The sequence below is a fragment of the Dermacentor variabilis genome, unplaced genomic scaffold (assembly GCF_050947875.1).
Source record: "Dermacentor variabilis isolate Ectoservices unplaced genomic scaffold, ASM5094787v1 scaffold_20, whole genome shotgun sequence".
Lineage (NCBI taxonomy): Eukaryota > Metazoa > Arthropoda > Arachnida > Ixodida > Ixodidae > Dermacentor > Dermacentor variabilis.
In genome coordinates, this window is record NW_027460368.1 from 2804698 (window position 1) to 2823630 (window position 18933).

The 18933-nt window shown below is 48.1% G+C and overlaps 1 protein-coding gene and 1 pseudogene across 2 annotated transcripts in view; one reads left to right on the forward strand and one right to left on the reverse strand.

Moving 5' to 3' along the window:
- LOC142568505 (glycerophosphocholine phosphodiesterase GPCPD1-like) overlaps positions 1-18933 on the forward strand; it is a 193105-nt gene that overhangs the window by 31834 nt on the left and 142338 nt on the right. The gene's annotated exons all lie outside the window — the stretch shown is intronic.
- On the reverse strand, positions 8047-8223 carry LOC142568541 (U2 spliceosomal RNA; annotated as a pseudogene).

The following is an 18933-nucleotide window of genomic DNA, read 5'->3' on the forward strand; positions in this document are numbered from 1 at the left end:
ACTCGTAATCTATTGCATAATTGTAATTTTACACGTAATCTATTACGTTGTCATGACTTTACACAGTTAACGCAATTACACAATTCCTTCGCCAATTCCCATCACACAATTCTAACGCCAACGTAGACAAAAATACAGATAAATAGAATTTATTCAAGTCCGCTACAATGCATTGTCCTACAGGTACACAGGTGAGCTATTCGTTCGACGGCTCGAAACGATTTATCGATTCCATGAAAGTTTGGTTTTCCAAGTTCTATTTTTCCTTGGTAAGCAGTGTTGTTTGGGCTCTGTGGGGATGTACAGCTGCTCAAAAAATTCACTTGCTTGCTGCCCAGGGCGGACTTATGCTAAATTCGGATGGTCGCGAACCGGTTTTTCCGAGTCGGATTGCCAGACTCTCCTACTCGGGAGAAAGCACGCGTCTACCCGGTCACTTTCCGAAGGAGGGAAGGAAGCGAAGGCACAGGAGAACCATCGGTGATGCCCCGACTGGATGCCGCCGCAGCCCGGCGAGCGAGAGCTCAAGCTCGACAAGCAATGGTGGGCCACGAAAGCGACCGATGGCTGTCGCTTGCACGACGCCAGCGCAGCACGCTTTCAGCACTGTACGTGATCAGATGCTGTCACTGCGTGCCTCTCAATGGGAAATTTGAACTGAAGGCGCTGCTATAACAAGCGCAAACGTTGCCGCGTCGCCAACATCGACGTGAGGCGTGCAAAGCACGAGCACAGTCTAAGCGGCCGAGCCGGCACCGGCAAAAGCGCGGACGGAGCTCTCGCGCGACCGGAAACCGGATGTATCTCGCAATTGACAGCGTCCTGCAATTACTATATAGAGAGAGCTCTGCGATTGCTGCGATCGTGCAGCCACCATGCATGGGAATGATGGTTAATACATGGGTTTGTCTGATCTTTGTGCTTGGGGCTTGAGACGCTCTTGTGGCTTCGTTTATTGCGCTTTGCCTGGGCCTAAATTGAACTAAATTTCGAAGCATTTATACATTTTTTCTTAGTGCGCAAAGGGTGATATAAGACTTCGTAAGCATGCGTAATCAGTGCTGCATTGCAGTGCATTGCTTGTCCATGAGTCCGTGGCGTGATGGTTTAAATATCGGGCTTCTGTGCTATAGATGTGTTTGAATCGTGCCGTAATGCAATTTTAATAATACATATTTAATTATTTATGACGCAGTGATTTCCTTAATATGATCACTTTGCGAAGTCACGAGACCATTTTAAAGCCACAAGGACGAACTTTGGACAAATCCATCTACTACCCATCACTGCCGTGCTGGATGAACCACCCTGCATGCTTGCAGCTCCAGTAGACAGTACAAATATAGCGCCACAGTTCCCTCCAGTAATTGTACGAAACTCTATGTCTCAATTGCTCCGAGATCGTCGGTGGGCGCGTTTCTGCGCGCTACAAGTCGGATTTTAGCGATCTGAAAGAACCAACCGCATGTAGTCCCGAGCGCCCTTTTTCGACCACCCTAACAAACCCTCATGTAATATCTCTCTGGCACCCTTGAGGTATATATGAAGAAAAAAAAAATGACCACCCCAGGAGCGCTCCGAAACGACTAGCTGGCATTAGTTTGCCACTAAGCGTATATGACCCTTCGCAACGAAACTTGGGCTGACTTCTTTCCTCTCTATGAGGTTCCAGTTAAATCAGCTGAGCTCTTTCCTTTTATCGCGCGCCACCACACGAGGCGCGTGCGGGCACGATAGCTCCGCGTGTTTGCGCGTCGGGCAAGCTGTCGCCTCGTTGAAGGGCTGCCCATTCGGCCGAGTATCTAGCAAGAGGCCGAAAAAAGAAACGGAGCATACGGACAATTGCGATATGCACGTTTGGAGCGGTCGGCGCGTGCCGCCGGTGCTGCGTAAACAAGCGATATATGCGCGTGCGGCGTAATCTCTCCGGGACACTATGCGCATTCGCCACACATTGCACTCTGTAGCTGCAACCCCCCCTTCCTATTCCATGTTTAGAGCGCAGCTCTCAAGGCCCAGCCAGCTGCCATGCGTCGGCACGCTTCGGCACGCGCCAATGCATCAAATGCGCCAAAAGCGTCAGTTGCGAAAGCGGTGACGGGTTGTGACGCGCAGATTTTTTACCGATGCTATTCTCCCGGACAACTTTCTGTGGCTATGAAGGGAAAGCTACGGAGGCAAAGCGCGCACAAGTGAGAGCGTTTCTGAAAAGAGTCCCGCGTTTTAATCCACGTAAGTTTAGGCTGGTGAAGACAAAACACAAACGTCCTATCAGCAACAGTTACGTACGACAGAACGTACAACTGAGTGTAACGGTTTACTTATTTTGCGGATTGCCCGTATGGGGAAACGCGAAACCGTCGCACGTGGAAGCTGCGTCGATTCAGCATCTGTTCCGAGCAACCAAAAGCACTGTCAAACGCTAGCGGACTACTTGGTGCGGTGACACATGTGCAGAAGCTCCGCCCCCGTACCTTTCCCCTTCATTGCCACAGAAAGTTGGACGGCGACGCATCGCCGGCGTTCACCAATCAGAGGCTGCCACGTGTCGCCGGCGTCCACAAATCTGAGGCCGCGACGCCTCTGGCTGCTATACCTATGATGGCCGCCGATCTGAAGACGCCGACACCCACGATCATCCGAGTTCTTTGGACGCATGACGCGCGCGACAGTGTTCCTGAAAGGCAGTTGTAGTACCAAGTCGACAACCACATGACCGACTATGGATTGTGGTTGTGCGATGTGAAACCGTGCCGAGTTCGAACGACGCCGACAAATGCGACCTGCCGGCTCTCATTACGGCGGTCTCAATGCGATCGCCTGCTAAAACGCACCGATTCATGATTGCGGCAATGCCTGTGCTTGTCGTTTGTATCTTTTGTTGTGCTCGAAACAAATGAAAACATGCTTTCGAAGTCCGAAGTTCGGATAATCGGCCGGATAATCGGCACTCGCCGACCGCCGATGTTTGCAGCCAGCGCAGGCCTAGCGCAGCCGACGATTGCGTGACCGGCGAGTGAACGAGGCCAGCTGAGAAACTGTTGAAGGAAATGAATTTCCTAGTTAAGTTTGCGTTCCAGCGATTTGAAATATGGCACTTCCGACTTCGTGTGGTGTGTGGTGAATGAACTGTGTGGAACTTTAGTTGTGAACCGCGGCATGTTTCGTCTGTGAACTATGTGGCCACAGGTGACTCAAGTTTAACGGGCGAGCTCTGCGCTGTTTCCAGCGGCAAATATATTTTCGAAAGTGGAAGGCACTAGTAGCCGAACAATGGGAAGTACGTCATCAGTCATGCCGTCCGTTTCAGCTGACGGTGCGCACTTCGATTCGGCATGTGAATCTAGTTCAGTACAAGTTCACAGTACTCCTTCACTCACCTTCAGGTGCAGGCGTCTTGTATAATCTCATTGTAACTTTGTAACAGATCAATTACCGGAACCATTTGTTTTAGTAGGGGATTTTAATGCTCATTGTACTCTTTGGGGCAGTATCAAAACTGACCAAAGAGGGCAGCTGGTTGAAGACTTCATTTTATCCAATGATATCTGCCTTTTAAATTCAGGAGCCCCGACCTACTTCTCACCGACTTCCCGCACTTTAATTGTTTAGATTTAGCGTTCTGCTCGCCCTCTATTTTTACTAATTTTAAATGGGAAGCTCTCGACACGTCACATGGTAACGATCGCTTACCCGCACTCATCAAACTCCTATCATCACCACAAACCTTAGTAACTAGACCACGCTGATGGAAATTACAGCTCGCTGACTGGCCGGTTTTTATGGAGAACGCGAAACTGGAAGATGTCTTTTCGCCAGAGCTTAGTATTGACGAACTTAATAAAAAAATCACTGAGGTTATAATCTCAGCAGCACAAAAGACAATGCCCCAGTCATCTGGTATTGTGCGCAAAAATTTAAATCCTTGGTGTACAAACGAATGTACTGAAGCCAAAAAAAGAACAAAATAAGGCCTGGGGAATCCTACAGAGGTATCCCACTTATAACAATCTTCTAAATTTCAAACAGACCAAAGCGAAAGCACGATTTATTCAAAGAAAGGCGGAGAAATTATCATGGCTAAAATACATATCTTCAATCAATAGTGCAGTCACATCGAAACGAGTGTGGGACCAGGTGAGGAAATTTAGAGGAGGATACTCATCTTACACAATACCACTACTTACATGTCCAGGCACACAAACAACACTATACAGGACCAGGCCAGCTCATTAGGTGAACACTTTGACAACATCTCCAGCTCAGCACACTATTCAAATTCATTCTTAAAATATAAATAATCGGCGGAGAAACAGAGACTTCCCACCACTGGGGCTTCAGCTGAAATGTATAATAACCCCCTCACAATACATGAATTAAACGGAGTTCTTTCTAATGGTAAAAAACAGCGACAGGTCTTGACCGTGTCCACTACACAATGCTGGCGCATCTATCTCAAGTATCGGTAGGAGCACTTCTTAAAATTTTCAGTAAGATATGGGAGTCTCGGTTAATGCCCAGAGATTGGAAAAATGCGGTAGTATAGTGCCTTTTCGAAAATCTGGTAAACCCGCAACATCCCCTAGCAGCTGTAGACCCATTGCATTAACAAGCTGTCTAGCCAAATCCAATGAGCGCATTATAAACATAAGACTCACATTCATCCTCGAACCAAGAAGCCTAAGAGACAAGCACCAGTGCGGATACAAAAAGGGCTGCTCCACCATTGACCATCTCGTGCGACTATAGAACAGGAAATACGTGACGCTTTCCTACACAAACAATACTGTCCCACGGTTTTCTTCGATTTAGAAAAGGCGTGTGATACGACGTGGCGATATGGAATCCTCAGAGACCTGGCTGACCTGGGAATTCGCGGCGGAATGCTAAATTGCCTATGTGATTTCATGTCAAATAGAACGTTTCAAGTACGTCTCGGCACAATACTTTCACGCACATTTACACAAGAAAATGGCGTTCCACAACGTTGCATTCTGAGCACGACACTTTTCATAGTCAAAATGAACTCTGTTAAGATCATCCCATCCCCTGTTATGCACTCATTATATGTCGACAATTTGCAAGTGGCTTGCTGCGCTTCAAATGTACTCACCTGCGAAAGACAACTACAAATAACGGTAAATAATCTTATACAATGGGCTGAGAAAAATGGTTTCCGTTTTTCAACACATAAAACGTTTACAGTTCTCTTTTCCCAGAAGCGAGGGTTACACTACACTCCAGTTCTCACATTGTATGGTGCAACGCTGCTGGTCAGACTACAAATTTTTAGGCGTAACTTTTGACACAAAACTGAAATTCCTTGCCCACATTAACACAACTAAAATTACAGCAAATAAGGCACTAACTATCATTAAGGTTTTATCGCACAAGCACTGAGGATCTGACCGAACATGTATATTACGTATATACCGGTCTCTTTTACGTAGCACCCTCGACTACGGTAGTGTAGTTTATGGTGCAGCTAGGCAGTCCTACATTAAGCGGCTTGATCCAGTTCGCAATCTCAGCCTCCGACTGGCGAGCGGTGCCTACAGAACATCACCTGTCCAAAGTTTATACGTTGACTGCAATGAGCCGTCCTTACAGCACCGCAGAGCACTACTTACACTTTCCAACATACTGAGAATTCGATCATCACCACAGCATATATGCTACAGCATCGTAACACAGTGAGAATGAAGGGGTACACTACACAGACAAACCAAACACGATTCGGCCACTTATCTTAAGACACGAAGAATACTGTGAGACATGAAGTTCCTCATGAGGTCCTGCAGGTTGCTGAAAGTCCACTAAGATTGTCACCATGGTACAACTTTTCACAGCTGTGTGACTGGACACTAACGCATTTAAAGAAAAAAGACATTCCACTAGAACACACAACACAAGAGTTCCGAGCTATTCAAGAAAATATAAAAATTGCACGGAATTTTACACTTGACGGCTCCAAAACAGAAGAATACGTAGGTGTCGGAATAATAGCGAAAAATTGGCAAAATAGCATTCGCATAAATAATTTTTCTTGTCTTTACCGCCGAAGTTTTTGCGATATGGACGGCAGCAAAAAAAAAAAAAAATCACCACCGACAAGCAGGTGAATCCTATTATATATACCGATTCGTTGAGTGCTGTCAGAGCTCTAAACCTTAACTCCGCGTCTGAACCCCTGCTTGGCGATATCCTAAACATGTTGGCCTACAATGAATACGGAAGAACCATACGATTCTGCTGGGTCCCAAGCCATGTTGGGATACCAGGGAATGAAGCAGCAGACAGATGCACGTTCAAGGCAGCGCACAAAGACATAACGCAAACAACACTTCCATACAAGGACAGTATCCGAGCGATTCATAAGGCCCTGGCATCAAAGTGGCAGCTAGAATGGGAGTGTTGCATAAATAACAAGTTACACACAATAAAACCCCTGCTTGGCGAGTGGAAGTCGTGCAGTCACCAGCAACGCTTCTATGAGGTGATCCTATGTAGACTCCGAATCGGGCATACACACCTGACACACAATTTTCTACTTCAAGACGAAAACCCGTCAACATTTGAGAAGTGTCATGAGCCACTCACAGTAATGCACATTATTATGACATGTCCAAACACTGAAACTCAGAGACTGAAGCTTTTACAGAATCTCTATACCTTACACATACCTTTACACCCCGCCTCAATGTTCGGAGATGAACCGGTAGTGCCCTTCACTGACTTGAGCTTTTTAGGAGAAACCGGTTTTCTGCACAGACTCTAGACTAACGCAGCTTTCGCTGCTTTAACATTTGATTTCTTAATATCTTGTGGCTGGCGCAGCATGGCCTTAGTCGCTCTTGCGCCATTAAACCCAAATTAACTAATTCTTACATAGTTGGCTGGTCAATGAGCCTACGAAAAATGAAATCGTATGACTGCTTTTGATATGATGTGGCATCGTCGTGCAGGTGTTAGCAAATAGATTTTGTAAGCGGACGACGACCCGAGCGCAAGCGCTAATGTCGATATTTTGTCCGCTATTGTTACTGTAACGGTAAAAAGGAACTTGCGACAGCAGACGTACATTCATTAATGAAACGTATTTTGTATGCCTAAAAGAGCATACAGATCGCCAAATTATTGTTTCAAGCTGTTCACAGCAGGCTGTTCTAGGCCAGCCTTGGACGACTCAAGACAAAATGCTCAAGCAACAGTGCGCCGTAGCCGATTCAAGCCTTCATCGCGTTCCGCCAGAGCGCTTACGTATACTACAGCCGACTTCAAAAGTAAACGGGGCGTGCCGGAACTCATCTGCAAGAGGGTCATATTCGCTACAATCAGCCTGTCTATAAAAAAATTCTGCATAGTCCTTAAAAAACAAAACGAAAACTTTATAAGCTTGTGGTTCACAACGTTTCTGTACGAGGCTTTTCGTAAATATGTTTCTCAAGGCTGTTATTGGTTCAAAAGCACGTTCTGTGGGACGTTAGCCGATAATCTCATATCTGCTCAAATTCCATGTGAGCATTTTGAGTATTTGAGCCGACGTGAAATGCACGAGTAAAGTTAGTTTTTAAGGTATGCGAAGGGTGCTCTGTATAAGCAGGCAGCAACTATCGCTTACATTACGGCGTGCATATATGGCTATAAGTCACAACCTATTATAAGTGCTCCCTGCACAGCACGATACCTGTTTTTACAGCGAAGCTCTATGTGGCTAGGTTCTGATGAAAAATGTGTCCGTGAACAAGGGCCGTGTAGATCCAAAATTTCTGCTCATACTGTTAAACAATTGGACACCCTTTGGGTCGTATCTTGCCAAACAACAATAATCGTCATCTGACTTGCTTGCGTTTCCTTTCTTGAAAACGCTGCACTCACTACTTTTTTGTCGAGAGTGCTCTGTCACGCTGATAACGCGCATGCCGTTCGTGACTTGGAAGTACCCGGCTTGCGGCGTTAAAGAAAGGGAATGCGGACAAGAGAGATGACAATTATTGCTGTCTGGCAAGATACGACCCAAAGGGTGTAATTTTGTTTAAGAGCTCGTGTACGTGGGCCGATCCCAAATATTGCGCAATACCGGGCCGACCCACGGCGGAGGTGAAGCAGGCTTTAAGCACTTCGCAAACTTCCAAAATAAGTTCACTCTTCAGTCCAAATACAAACCGTATCAGATATTAAGCTGATAAGAACAGATACTACAATTTGACCTGCGTCGGCCATGTCTACGTTCGCGCACCGTCCTCTCTTTGTCGGCGTTGCAAGCGCTTGCATATATCCTTCCGCTCGTGGTGGCGGAAGCGTGCTGCCCGCCAAGACCGCGAGGCGGAAAGAAATGAGAACAGTCCATGTGACCCCTGTCCCGCAAGCTTTACACGTTTGACCGGAGCAACGACCAGGTTTCAGAGGGAGTTTGTGGGGAACTAGCTTTGTGTGGCCTGTTTTGCGTGTGACCGCTTGTGGTTTTCGAGTGATCTCACAACAGTTACTGCACTGGGGGACGTGGACCAACGCACGATCGCCCTGGCTACGGTGAAGCAGCGTGTGCCCTCAGGGTGCGGTGAGGTGCGTGTATGTTCTACGTGCCGGGATTTGTAGGTAACGGATGTCGTGCCGCGTTTTGCAATAATACGTGGGTATGTATACCTCCCGGTGCCTCATCTTCCGAGGCTCAACATCGTGGAGGAGCGAATAGTCGCGCCCCGCCTTCCATTTATGTACATACAGCGTTTAACGCACGGCATTGGACAGTTCGTCATCAAGGGGCCCCCGCATACACAGCTTCGCTGGTCACCCACCTTCACACAGTGGTGCGGCACTGAATTTTTTAAAGCTTTTTAACCTTTCATATATAACGTTCGAAATATTAATATCATAAGCTTACGCTTAATTTCCCATGAATATATGCACCCGTTGCCGCCACACACTATAGGTCACCGAGAAGACCGTCTCTGTGTGAGTATATGCGTGCTGTATACGTTCGACCTGCAGGGGCTGGCGGTCTTCGGGAAAGCGACAGTCCCCAACCGAACGGCGCCAACATGTCTACTGCGGCGACTAGCTTTGAAAGGACAATACGACAGTCCCCATTCCGTCGGCGCCACCATCCTAGGCGCGGTCGGCGGACCAAGTATTGTTAGTGGATTTGCCGTCACCGCCACTGTTTGTTTGAAGAGGTGGAACTCTTGGAAGAAGGTGTTTTGCGGCGCCGTCTCACGGGTCTTAGAAGTCGTCAGTCAATGGACAGACGCGGCGGCTACTGCCTGCGGGGTCAACTCTGGGACCAAGAGGCGCCTGCTCAGGGCAAGACCCGTGTCTGCAAGAACCCTCTCACCTTGGTGTGGTCAGTGAAACCTGTGCGGAAGTGAGTGTGTAAACCCTCCCCCTCAAAGGCGGGTCGGTTACGATGACTTTGGACGCTCCGAATTGGTCGACAGTTGAACGGTCGTTTTCCCTCACCTAGGTACTAGGGAGGACAGAGTGTTTATAAGCAGCTGTTCCGCGGCTGCTGAGTGTGCATTCTCTTTCAGTCATGCTAGACTGATGAACTGTAACGTTGTCATGTAGATACTGTAAATAAATCCCATATTCCCCGTTCTCGATGAGAACAAGTCTCTACCTTCAACAACGTCCTCATCGTGGATGAGTTGGACGACGGCATGGGACGACGGCACCATCTATTTCATGCCCGACCCCAACCATGACAGTGCCAAACTCTGGCTATATTTTAGAGCGTAGCTTAGGCGCCCTTTCCCACGGCCAGCGTCGGCCCCGGCCTCGTCTTTTGCATAACTGAACGAACGAGCACAACGAAAGATGAGAGCGTGCGCGGAGGGGTGAAAGACGGGAAGGTGCAGTGCAACCAGGAGGCGGAAAGCGGAGGAGGGCATGGTAAAAAGGGTGAGGAGGAAAGCTGACTGCCGACACGACCAAGCATGCGGCCAGCGCGGAAACAAAGCGCTGCAGTGGGCTTCAAACCCACTGCCCGTGCGCTACTTCGCCAGCGGTGGTGGCGGTGAAAAACTTTTATTGATGAGAAGGCCAAAAGCGGCGCCGCCGCCGCTTGAGGATGCGCTCCGCGCGAGCCACGCGTTTCTACGCGTTCCCGTGTTTGCGCTTTCTTTCTGCACAATGAGCGACGCAACCAGTGGAAATGCTTCGTCCGACGCTGCTGCTAAGCGAGCTGCCCGAGCAGAGGCCAGCGCCGCCGTCGTTCAGGATACCCTGTCGTGCAGGATCGAATTCTTTGGCGCAGTGTATAGGGAATTCAAAGCATTTAAAGAGTTGCGCTCGAAATTCGTATTAGGGAGTCTTGTAATCGTCGGTGAATATTTTTTCAAGCGAAGTTTGTATCGACTTACAAGTTTCGGTTGCGTTGTCGGGTTCACGCAAAAAAAAAAGTCGCTCCCAGAGCCGAGCAGCTGTGTGAAAGGGTGGTTTCATGAGTGAACATCTGCACCGGCGCCGGAGCGTGAGTCATTAGCAAGGATTCCAGCTGCATAGGCGCGCGCTCACTACACGCGCGCAACCAATCAGAACAGTTTCGCGCGCGCTGCGCCGGCTTCTTTACTGTTCAGTTTAGTATCGGAAAACGGATGGGCCGGCCACGCGTTGTGCGTTGCCTCGAGGAAGCGGCAGCATTTGACGAGCGACGGCGATAACTCGCCCGTGAAAGGGCTCGCAGTCATCGCGCCCATCCAGCCGTTAGAGCCGCCCGAGCCCAGGCAGTCCGACAGCAACGAAAAGATTTAGAGCTGAGGGAGCTGGAGCCCGAAGCAATCCGGCAGCGTTACCTGTGGGTTACTTAACCGCGACGAAGGTCAGGTGCATGCAGGACAAGCTTCGCTTACCCGCACGTTCCGGTAGGGGAAGGGTTGGTCATTTTTTCTCTACCTTGCCTATGCCGTCCATTAAGCGATCTTCATTTATGTCGACGCCCTTACGTAGCTACGTGGTTATGTAATGTTCAGCGCGACGTCCCATGTACGAATCCCGATAGCCTCGTTCGCATTCTGATGGGGGCGGAATGTACTAAGGACGCGCGTGCACCTAGTTTTGGCGCAAGATTTCGGATTAATAATACGTAGCTCTGCACTAAGGCGTCTCTCATCTCCGTTGCTTTGGAAGGTTGAACGATCGGCCTGCGTGGAAGTGTGATATGCGAGAACAATGAGAATAATTGTGTGTTGCTGCGATAACCTTTCGGCCCTCAGCATAAGATTGGGGGGGGGGGAGGGGGGGAGCCACATTACAGGTGTGTAATCATATATTCTGGACATTTATCAACGCACGAGGATTTCCTGCCTGGCCCTGAAAGTAGGGGAATTGTGTCGCTATCAATGAACTCCTACTTTGACACACTTTTCTCGGGAATAGAGCACGTGTCGATGCGTGGCTTAGAATAAGACAAAAAAAAACTAAAAAGGACTTGCAAAGCGACTATCTGATGCACTGTCGCCATGGGCGGTTACCTTAAATGGCAATGCTGCGACAACCAGTTGTGCAGAAAATGTGCACATGTTGTTTCTCCGCGCTGATTGCCTAGCTGGGTGACGGGTTGAACTTTGTACAAAGGAAACGTGAGAAGCAAGTAGGAAAGCAGTTTGTAAACATAGTCAGCACATTTACGGTTGGTGTATGCTTTAATGAGGAAACGGAAACGATGGACATTACTTACGAGGTTTTTTTTTTATGTGTATCCCTCTTTGTTGCGTTTCTTAAAGCGCCAGGAAATTTTAATAACAGGTACGTATTACACAGGGCGAGCTTCCTTGCGGGTCGCAAGTGTAAGTTTCAATGGGTAGCAGTTTTGTGGTCCTTTAGAATGATAATAAAGAAAACAAATGACAAGGATGCGGAGCTTGAGTCCAGTCTCGCGATACGACTGACTGCAAGACAGGTAATCTGTATCTTGTAATTATCTAGCTTTTGCGAACGGTGCGACGTCGCCTGAGGCCCTGTCGCAATTTTCGTTATTTATTTGTTTATTTATTCATCACGTTTGGCTAGGTTACTATGTTGCATTAGAGAGAGTGGTTTGTTGACGTAGGATGTGGAATGGATCGAAGGAGTTGGGCGGAAAGGTCAATGTAGAATCATTTAAGAAATTTCTCAAGTGCGAGGTCACTAAGCATTGGTACCGTCCGTGCTTACGTTTCCTTACCTGTAAGGTTCCTCATTTATCTCCGTGCTCAACAGCCAAAAAAATATAAGCAGGAGGTGTAGGTTCGACGCGCTACTAACGATGAGAAACATTTTATACAGAATACTGCTGCTAGTTATACATGCACTAAAGATGTTGAGAAAAGGTAAAGTTTAGGTTAATGAGAAGCAAAAGGCGTGCAAGTTAGCCAGAGTTGCACAAGGGGAAAGAGCAGAAATGCGAGGACATCAAGAGAGTCTGTTTGTTCGACGCGCGACCACGAGGAAAGCAACTGACGAAGACTTTGACGAAGCTTTACACTAATTCGAGATGCTTTTAGAAACACAGACGCACGCACAGCCGTAGACGGAATATATGAATATATGAGGGTTCACGAACCGTGCAGATGCAAGCCGTGTGGAAGGCGGAGATGGAGATCCAGGTACCAAAGGTGATGGTTTTAAGTCCGGCGTTGCGCCAAGCTTTCCCGCTGCATCCCCTATTGACATAGGAGTAGACTGCTTAGGTGAACGAGGGGAAACACGGTGTTAAGCCCTTCGGAATTTACCTGGCTTTCAACATTTGCAGGAACTGTGTGTTGCCACGTATAACGTCCTCGCTCCTTCGTGTTAACTGGCATTGATAAAACAGTAGCCAGGTGTATTGAGTTCTATAATTAGCATCCATTTGCGAAGGGAGGAAAGCCTCTTTCCAAACTCGTGTAGGGCTAGAGATTGCCGTTGAGGGACGATTGGGTCAAACTTGTGCGTTCGAAGGAAGAGTCGCACCTTGTTGCTCGTGTTGACAGCGGGCTCTACTTTCTTCCTTCCCGGCACCCAGAGGCACGCGCAACTTGTTTGCATGCTCGAGCACTGGGCGACGTGGTGTGGCGACACAGGGCGCGCGGGGGGAGGGGTCATCGCCCTTTTTGTTTGCCTAGCGGCTGCCGCCGTTACGGCAACTGAGACACGGCTGACAACTGCCGCCGTCTGCGCTTGAAAGCGTCGCGAAACTGTTTGCTGTGTTCTAATAAACGAAACTCGCGCACACGAATGCAGTGCTGGAAGCAAACGTTGACTGGAAGTCGGGGCTGCGCCGAACTCTGGGCGGCGAGCTAAGAGCTGCATCCGCTGCAACTCGGATCTAATCCAAAGTACGGGGGTACATTGCGAGTTTTTTTTTTATGTTGTTTCTTTCTTTCAAGGCGCTGAAACGTGCCATCGGAAGGATAGCTGCGAATAGCGCCTCTTCCTCTTCACAATCTCTCTCTCTCTCTCTCTGTATCCCTGTTGAAATGCGCCTTCCTTTTCTTCGAAACCAGCTGCTCCGCATTACGGTTCCGCGCTGGAATTGCATCCCATCCGTTACCCGTGGATGCCTTCTGCATAGTGACTGTGGTCCCAGGTGAAGTCGAGCGACGTCTTCTTTTAGAGCACATCGCTTTCGGCGAGCGTCAGCAGCAGGCATGCGATTACACCTCGGCGATTACGCGAAGCTCCCTACCGCTATAGCCCACAAGAAAAAAAGTTTCTTTTTAAACTGTCATTCCACCAGTGTGCTGAGGTGCTACAGCGGAACCATGCTCTGAAGTAATAATGGGAACATTTATTTACAGTGCAATGTATCTGCGTTTCTATGAAAGCAAGAAAACAAGTTGTTTGGCAGTGATATTGGAATGCTCCCGTTTCTGTCCTCGTCTCACCTGAATAATATTTAAGCATGGTTCTCGGCTAAAGAAATTCGCAGTAGATGGATAGAGAGAGAGAGAGCAAAGAAGAAAACACGTGTCTACGGCGTCAGGAATGACTTCTATCCTCCTACAGCTTCCTGAAATAGGCCCCGACATTTGCTGATTGGAAACATGCGACCAGGGTGACCTTTGCCTGAAGGAAATTCCCGCTTTCGTTAACAAGGCCCATTCTCTGCAAACTGATTTCACTTCCCTCTATCGCTCTTTGATGCCGCAGGGCAGACTTTCCAATTAAAAAGTAATATAGATGACATGCATCATGGCAGCCTGTGAATGAATGAGCCCGACCCGGCGGCTGCGTGCTTGCAGTACGGAGATATACAGAAGCGCTATATAGCAGTGCCGATTCCGCAGATTTGCGGAACAACTCACAAACCACGTCGAAATCTAGCACTCCCCGAACAGATTGGATTAATTTTCGCTACTTGGCGCTCTTTAACGTGCATTCAGTGCACAGTACAGTCGTCAACAAACTTGCCTTTAGGCAAAATAAGAAAAAAGAGCTTGGTGCCCCAATGCACCGCCCTGTTTCAAACGGGACGCTCTTTGTGCCGATCCATCCAAGGTGCGTTCGCGCGCTCTAGACCAAGGCCAATTCATATGGTCTCGATGGCGAAGCTGAAATGCGGCTCCAAACCAATGAGCAGCGACGAGTGTAATTGAAGCGCGACTACATCTCGTGGGGCAAAACACCAGTTGGTGGAAATTATGCATGCAATGCGTAACCAATGGGAGCACTTGAAAAAGCACAGACAATGCCATCAGAGTAGGAAAATGTGGAGTAACAGGCTGTGAGCACGAAACTGTGCAGCATTTCTCGAGTTTGCTCGTGGCGGTGCGTGCTGAGATATGCCGGGATTGTTTTACCATATTTAACGCTTTAATGCCATCAAACTTTATGCGCAGTCATGAAAAGTGATGGCAATATACACAGGGTGTCCCACTATCAGGGACTGTCACAAAAGTCGCGTTATTTCTCCAACTGTACACCTCCTCGCCTCCTAAGTATACACGCATATTAAGAGGAAGCTTTAACCCGGGCCCAACTCCGACGCGGCTTATTCAAATACATGTAAAATGCAAAATCGATTTTCTGAGATAACCCCTGGACCGCTTTTAATGAAATTTGTTGCATTTGAGAGAGAAAGTTAAATCCTAGTGACTCTAGGAAGCGGAATTTCAATTTAGGGCCTGAATTTTGTTAACATTTTCTTTAATTCGAAAGTTTGAAAAAAAAAAATAGGAGCACGAAGTTTACTAATTAATAGCTCTGCATCAAGAACAGATATCGCGGTTCTGTAAAACCGCGCCCATTAGGTCGTTGAAAGTGGACAAATTTCGTATGTCATCTTATATCTTGCGTGAATTTGTTACGTTGTGTACAAGGGTCTGCAAAGGCTGTATTTTCATTTTTAAACAAACTTCCTTTTTGCGCAAAACAAACAGGGACAAAGGAAAGGTGCTACACAAGGACAAGCGTTTTGTAACAACTGGTTTTATTTTCGCAGAACCACCTACTTAAACACCCGCAGATCTGCGCGATCCTGTCAACCGAACACGCCAATAGCGCATATAACAACACTTGTGATAAAATGCCGCGGGTAGCGCTGATCCGCGGCGTTTTATCACAAGTGTTCTTATGTGCGCTATTGGCGTGTTCTGTTGACTGGATCGCGCAGATCTGTAGGTTTTAAGCAGGTGGTTCTTCGAAAATAAAACCAGTTGTTACAAAGCGCTCGTCCTTGTGTTGCTCCTTTTCTTTGTCCCTGTTCGTTTTGCGCTCAAAAAGTTTGTTTAAAAATGAATCTGTTCCAACTATAGGCCGACTCACAGTTATGCTTCTGTATTTTCGTATTACTAAATTTTTTGAGATTCATGCGTAGCATATAAATTTTGTCCGCTTTAGATGTACTATTAGATGCAATTCACAGAATTGTGATATCATTTTTCATTAATGAGTTACTGAGTTGTAAACTCGATAGTTTCCTTTTCCTAAAACTCGATTTTTGCCAATTTTAAATAAGAACATTGACGACTTCAATCAAAAATTCGAAACGAACAGTCACTAGATTTTAAGTTTTTCTTTTAAATGCAACAAGCCTCGCCAAATTTGGCGCAGTGTTTGCCGAGAAAAACGAATTCTCCTTTTACATGTATTTAGATTGTAGCACCCGAGCTAAAACTTCCCTTTAAGCATCGCTTCTTTAAGAATGGGCCGCACCCGCCGTGGTTGCTCAGTGGCTATGGTGTTGGGCTGCTGAGCACGAGGTCGCGGGATCGAATCCCGGCCACGGCGGCCGCATTTCGATGGGGGCGAAATGCGAAAACACCCGTGTACTTAGATTTAGGTGCACGTTAAAGAACCCCAGGTGGTCGAAATTTCCGGAGTCCCCCACTACGGCGTGCCTCATAATCAGAAAGTGGTTTTGGCACGTAAAACCCCATAATTTAATTTTTTAAGAATGGGCCGCATATCTGACGTGCCGCGCCTTCTCGCGTAAACGGTAGGGAACGTGATTTTTGGTACATCCAGAGCACGTCGAGCTATGTGCGTCCATGGCTGTTTTGTGCGTGATTAAATTGTTCGCCGGAGAATGTGACTGCTGGTAGAGTCGAAACCATGGTGGCCACGCACCCGGGCTACGTGAAGCTGAGTGCGTCCGTGGCTGTTGTTTTGGGCGTTATTATATTGCTTGTCAGTGAAGGTGACCGCTACCAGAATATGAACCTCCGTGGGAGCACGCCCGTACTACGTGAAGCCGTCTTCGTCCGCAGCTATTGTTTTGTGTGCGATTAAATTAGCTGCCGGTGAAGGTGACCGCGAGTGGAGTCTGAACCACGCAAGAACCAGTGTGCGCATGTATGGTCCGTGTGTTCGTCTAGACGGCAAGAGGTGAATGCCGACGCCTACGAGAGGTTTGTAAAAACGAGCCGATACGACACTTCACCAGTCTGCCCCGGGGACGATAAATGAACGCCGAGCATCTCCCGGGCAAAATAAGCCGCCGACATCACGCCCCGACGACGAACAACCGCCGACCATCGGGGCGCCTACTTCGAGGGTCACTCGGCATCGGTGTAGACGGTCTGTCGAAGCGCCCGGTTTAATGAATACGTCACTTTGATTGTGTGGACTCTAAATGTTTGCTTCCCCGATTACTGTTCAGAAGTTTAGCTTGTAACGATGGACATATGTAGATAATTGTTCGTTTTATACGATTACACATCGTAATTGTTCTGCGTTAATTTGTTAACACCTGTTCTTTGGAATTGTCATTTTCGTAGTTTTTTCAGTCTAACATAGTCGCATCTATGTCATCTACTACTTCATAACGCCACGTTTGCCGTCGCTTGGGGATAATATGTTTGCATTCCGCCTAACTACGTGATTAGTCTTAAGTAATGAATCAACTTCTCAAATATTATAATTAGATGAAAAGTGTCAATGAGAAAATTGTAGAGTGACATGGAAAACTCCCGCTTTCTGTTGCTCGATATGTGGCACGTGAAAGTGTTTTCCCGAGTGGGAAAGAAACCCCGGGAATACACGCAAAATTGCCGCGCGACTCGCCGCTCGAGGCACTTCGCTCTCCGTATACTGCGTACGCGGAGCTGTTGCGGCCGCCCAACGAAAACTGTCTAATGAGTTGAAGTGGCCCACAGTGTTCTACGGCGACCATCATAATCAAAAGCGTAGTTTTGACACGAAAGACCCGGCAATTTGTTTACTGTGTAGCCGCTGTGTATTTTATGGGCACGACGGTCCTACAGCATTTCTCAGCGGCTCGCACCGCTGCTCCAGTCTTTATTATTATTGCTGGCGTGTCCCTCTCTGTCTGGCCTTCTCAGTCTGGTTATGTGGTCACGCGTTTCGCTTTACTGCTGGCTTGGTGGGTTTCCACTTGCACTGGGCTGACGTTCGTCGCCGATCGTGCTGCAGTGTGTCTGCGCGCGAGCGGCGATGAGCTGGAAGCGGCCCGCTGCCTCCTCCTTTTCTGGGAAGCAGGCCGCTTGAGGATTGCAGCCCGCGTGGCGACTGTCTGCTCTCCACCTTGGTCGACGCGGACCTTGACGCCCACTGCCAGATATCGCGCTTGAAAAGTTTGCAGCTGACGTTGCCACCAAGAAGTGAACTTCGTGCTTAAAGGGCCCCTCACCAGGTCTGGCCGTTCTGAGCTGACAAGCGCAGTGCATGCAACGCGCACTCACAGTCGTGTCTGCTAAGACCTGCGTCGCAGAAAGAGCTGAAATTTCAAACGCCGTTTGGCCTTCTCCAAGCGGGCGCCGCGCTACAAGTACGCAAGCACGCCTATACGTAAGTACATGTATATGATGTGACGTCGCTCGTAGTGACCCGTGCCACTTCGAGCATTATTCGAGGCAACATCTGTTATTTGTGTAATGTGTTGCTTGAATAGACGAATTAAAGCTTGGATAAATAATAAAACACACAAACCGAATGTCTACATGTTTTTGTTTTACTTCGCACCGCAGCAAGAGAAAGGTACTTCCGTTTCGTCTGCTTGTCTCCACCGTCGTGCAATCACGCGCGCAGACTCCGAAACTATGTCATTTTTTACAGTTCCACCGCGGCATGATGCTCTGTAATCCGCTTGTGGCTGCATCAGTATTCGTGTAGTCCTGACTTACACCACTAATCAGGTGTCACTCGTGCAAATCGCGCAAAATTGTGCGCTGCGCGAAACGATACCATCGCGCGCGACGCCGTCATCGGGAATGCGCCGCGCCGCAAGTAAGCTAGGAGAGAAAAAAAAAAATTAAGGCGTAACCCGTGACGTATGCGTCACGCGATCCTCGAGGTCCGGTACGTGAGGACGCAGGGAAGGAATTTTGCTTGCGGAAGGCTAGACGGGCGAGTGGAGAGAGTGTATCGCTATGCAGTGGAGCTCGCCTCCTGAAATCATGGATTCGCGGTACTGAAGTATTTCTATCTCGGCTAATAATGGAGCCGACTTGAAAAATTCTTGTGGTCGGACGCTCCTAAGAGGGCACGTAACAACTTCCAGCGTATAACCAAAAT